This window comes from Poeciliopsis prolifica, unplaced genomic scaffold (assembly GCF_027474105.1).
Source record: "Poeciliopsis prolifica strain line A6 unplaced genomic scaffold, Auburn_PproV2 SCAFFOLD040, whole genome shotgun sequence".
NCBI classification, from domain to species: domain Eukaryota; kingdom Metazoa; phylum Chordata; class Actinopteri; order Cyprinodontiformes; family Poeciliidae; genus Poeciliopsis; species Poeciliopsis prolifica.
In genome coordinates, this window is record NW_026562415.1 from 4,917,265 (window position 1) to 4,922,477 (window position 5,213).

The window sequence follows — 5,213 nt, forward strand, 5'->3', positions numbered from 1 at the left end:
GTGAAGGATCATTTACACACTGAATGTTAAACTTGGCAATACTGACAGCTCCATCTCTTTTTTTTTTTAAAGTTTAAACGTATTGTAAGTTCCCTCGTTTGGATTGGTTGCCAGTAATTGTGTGCAAATCAATTGAAAATATTGATAATATTGATACAAAGTGAGTATCGGTATTGGACTGGTTTGTGTACTTCTATGATTAAAGTAACTGAGGAAGACGCTGTAATGTTTCACAGTCTTTCTTTCCTAAGCTCGTAAAGCCTAATTTAAAATCAAGTGTCTCCATGAAAGGGCAGCTCGAGCTGTAAATCTTCAGAGTACAGATGTTAATATACAGCTTAAGGATTTTTCTTCTTCTTTTATTGTGCAGAAGAATCTCAGCAGATGTTACCTGCGTGCACACCTTAACCCCTGCCCCCACCCCCACCCGTCCTCCATGAATCCCATTCCCTCTGGCATGCGTACAAATCACCGCGCCGGCGTGGAGTCACCTTTTCTTTTAATCCCTTCTGCACGCGCCACACATCATCACAAACAACCTGCCAGCGAGCCTGTTTGTTGGCGAACGGGCGTGCAAACAGAGATGCAACAGGCGACGTGTTTATTTGTACCAGACGAAACAATTAGGGGAACATGACAGGTAAATAAACACGCCGAGGCGAAACATCTGGGAGCTTTATTGCTGCTGCTGTGTTGTTGTCGTCGTTAGGTGGCTTGCTGAGACAGGCGTAACAACAGTCGCTGTTTGAGATGTGCTGCAAGGCAGGGAATTTTTTATTTTCAAAGATCTGACAAAACACAAACAAGTGAGACCCTTATCTGTTTATGTGTTAATGGGGGAGAAAAAATCTTCAAGAGTCAAAATAAAGGCTTTGTTGAACCGACCTGAAAAATAAAAAGAAACAATAGCTCTGGGAAATATTTTTGTTGTATTCACGCATGTGTTTTCCTGTCAGTCATGTGGATTTAATACAAATATGTTCCAAGCACAAATATAAATACAGTATTACTAGGATCTCCTCTTTCTGCTGTTGCAGGTCTCATCAAACGCTTGCACACTTAAACTTTTTACTCATTCATCTTCACAAAATAGATAACTTAAACAAAATAGCATCAGCTTCTAAGTCCTGTCACAGATTCTGAATAGAATTTTGGTGTGGACTTTGACTAGGCCCCTTTAATTAAAAGACATTACACCTTAAAAAGGGAATTAGATACCAGGGAATTGTGTATTTAGAAGGGTGGCAATAGTTGTATGCCACACAGAGCACTTTGCACCTTGGTTTAATAGCCCCATTTTAACTTCATCCAACCAGAACACTTTATTCCACATGTTTAACCATACCCCCACATGATGTGGACAACTTTAAAGTGAACTTCTCATGACTTTCTTCTTGCCGCTCTTCAATGAAAGTCAGATTTCCTGAAATTATTTTAAGGGTAAAGAGGACTAAATACAAATGCAAACCATTTTTTTACTTTGACAAACAGCAAAGTGTCCTTTTTGTTCTAATTCCCACGTATGAGCTGTCTTTTGCAATTGTTCTAATAAAAAAAAAACCCAAAAAAACAACGAGGTCTGTGTTTATACTGAGAAAAAAAGGAAAGAAAAAGTTGGAAAATATGGCTTTCTAGTGATTTTCTCACATAATTCACACCAGAGCAAGTCCGCCCACCAGAACAACCTACCAGTCACTCGCAATACCCCGATGATGACTGGAGGCGAGTCAAGTCTTTATTTATCTAAGTGATGCTTGGAACAAACAATCAAAAGCGGTGTAAACGCGTCCACATCAGCACATGACATGTAACGACGGTGACATCTAATTTACAGCTCAAGGAGTGTGTACAAGCAAATAAAGAGGCATTCTTGATCCATCCATCCCTTTCAATTTGCCTCTGCTACGCTCCGTCGCTTTCCGGTGGCAAAGGCAAAAGTTGAGAGTGCACACTTTTGAGCCGATGTCTTATTTATAGGTCCACAATCTGAATTTCTGCTATTTTTCTCTCCCTCTGTGCGTAAAAGTCTGTGCAAGGATCCAGAAAACAGAGCGCTCCCTCATCACAAACACGCCGCGAATACAGAGGCCTGGCAAAAAAAATCTTCATTCTGCACAAACGGTTTAAGATGCCACAGTATCTGGGGAACGTGGGAGGTGGGGGGAGAAAACAGGAGGATGTTTTCAGGGAAACAACTGATCTAAGATGGTTTTTTATTTTTTATTCTACTCTTCTTTCGTTCCCGGCACTTTTCTTTCTCCCAGGCAGATGTTGACGCCAAGCGTCTTCTCGGGGGCGCGCAAACTTTGAACCTGCCTGTGCCCCATCCGAAAGTGGGTTGGGGGATGTTGGGGTGGAATCTTGTCTCGCAATCATATGCCACATGTTGTCTTTGCATCGCCGTTATGACGCCTCCAGGTAACAAGGAGATTAGAGGCAGTCGGAGGCCCATCCGCAACACGACAAACTAAGCTTCCGCAAAAGGGGGTCTTTAAATATTTAAGGTGCAAGCGCGATCACACGACACATTTCTGGGAAGACTCCAGAACAAAGAACGACAAATCCTTCCCTTGGAAATCATTTACTTTTCATTTCTGTCTCTTTGTTCTCAGACTGATGTAATTTGTTAGTGTTGCATTTGAGTTGCTGGTAACAGAGAGCGTACAAACTTCGGCTGTCGTGCGACAGCTCCTAACAAAGCAGAATTCAAACAGAACGCTTGCTTGCTCTCTCACTTCTAATAGATTTCATGTGTTGATTTGTGCCAAAAAAAAAAAAAGAAACAATAAGCAAACAAATATGCGCGAGAGGAAGGCTGACTTCTCTGGCCTCTTGTCAAAGCCGATTAGGCTTCTCAGGTAATGACCCTATTTGCATTGTAAACCAGGCCCATGTGTGAGAGGGCTAATGGGGCCACTACCTGAGGATATTAATTGAAAGTGACATTAGCTGAACTCGCCTCTCCTTGTTTTCTTTTTTTTTTTTTTTGTTTTCCTTTGCAACGCTCTCTGAAGACTCATCTCATCTCATTTTAATGTCGTGCTGCAACTCTAAACAGCCAGGTCAGGTCGTTTGAAACTTTTGAACTGAGTGAAATGGCGGCGCACAGAATGCTGCACAAAACAAACACCAAAAAACAAAATAAAAAAAGAATTTGGTGTACAATATAAGTTTTGATTATCTTGAGATCAAAGCAGGAAGTTTCATCTTGTCGCCATCTGAAAAACCTTGGGTGGGAATGCTGATGTTTCATGAAGTTAGTGTAAATCTAAGAAAGAAATGTATAATTTCATCTAAATGAAATCAAATTTTTTTAAAAGTTTCAATGCCCTCTTGCAAAAGTTCGCCTTTCCAATGTAGCTCACAATATGTTGACGGTTCACACAGAAAACAGACCTAAATGTGCGTCAAAGCACAGCGGAAACCGTCAACAAAAAACCGCAGAAGCTAACATTCCCCTCCAAAACCCCATCTTGAGGCCGCAGCCAATCAGCACCAAGGATGAAAAATGCCGTTCGTGGATTGGCTGCTTAGCAAGAGCTCTCCAAAAGCATGAAGTAGAATTGTTTTCTTTTAAGAAAAAAACAAAAAACAAAATAAAGAATTGCTTTATTTTGCAGTGCTCTGAAATTACTTGATGCTCCACGCAGCAGGAAAAAATTCAGCCCGACATCAAACTCAGAAATTAAATCTTATGACAGTTTTATAACGTTAGTTTTAAGGTGCTTATTGCACAGAGCCATATATTTTCTGCCCTTTATAAAGTAACAGCCTGGCAAGGTGGTAAATAAGTCAGATTATCAGCTCAGGTTAGTTTTTACAAACAATTGCTGCAGCTGGAGAAAACTCTGGTCACTGCAGTGGCTCCTCTGGTACAATGGGAAATGCTCTGATGACTCATCTCAGAGCTAACTATTAAGTTAGCTTTGAAACTTAGCAACTTAGAAACTTAACTCAAACTTAATTGTATCTTGCTTGTGTTCCCTAGCGCTTCTTAAAGATGCTGACATTTATTGTATTATTACCTGTAACAAAAAAAAAAACAATATTTAAAAAAGAAAAAGAGTCAAAATGAATAATTACAATTATAGTAGGTGGGTAATGATGATATTACAGATGTTATAAATTAAAAGACCTACGAGGTTTGAAAAACTATAATTAAAATACACATTAATCACATTTTCCTGACAGAAGCAAATTGATATTCTGGGCAGAAAAAGAGAAAGTAGATGGAAACACATTACTGTCACCTCTCCTTTTTTGGGTTAAATTAGTGACATTATACATAATTATTATGTTATTAGTATACAGTTCTTAATGTTCTGATACAAAAAATTACAGAAGTAAAACAACATTAATGGTCCCCATATTTTTCTAATCATACCCAACAACAAAAAGCTGCATTTATTCTCATAGTTGAGGATGTGAGCCATTCATTTTCTGGTTAAAAAAAAAAAAAAGATGGCACATCTACCAATTGAATGGGTAGGGTGAGGGGAGTGGATGGATGGATGGATGAACAGAGAAGGCGGCCAATAATTTATTTAAAACTGTGAAAAGGAATGACCTTGAGATCAGAGAAGCGCCAGCTTTCTCCCCAGACGGAAAACAGAAACAATGGAGCGGCCCTAATTGTGACATTACAATCCGGCACACAGCGAGGCGATCAGAGGGGGATTGATTAGAGGAGCAGAAATCTGGAAGACTTTGTGAAAAGGTCATTGCGCACTCTACCTGGAGTTTTTCGAAATTTTCAGCCTGCGAGTTGCACTTTAGAGAAGGAACAAAGTACGAAAAAAATAAAAATGAAAGTGCAACCCCTGTATGATTACAGACTTTAAGGACAGAAGTATTTTTTTCATACCGCATTAGGGAAATAAGACAGCAATTTTCGGGGGTCAGGGCGAATGTGGGCACAAAGTGATGAGGCACAAATAAAGAGAGAATAGAAAGTGCAGATTCTCCACCAGAGGGCCTGGCCTCAAGGTTAATTGAGGGGTTAATAGGAGGTAATGTTGGATAAAGGTCAGGTTGCTGTCCCGACCAGCAGGAGGTCTTTGCCGCCTAAGACCTCAGAGAATGTTGGTTATCATGCGCCCATGTTGATGTTAGGATTCTCCCAGAGATAACAAGATTGTGGGGGGCAATCTCATGAGGAACCAATAAAAATGGAGTAAACAGCATCTAAAGAGCAAAAAAAAAAAAAAAAAAAA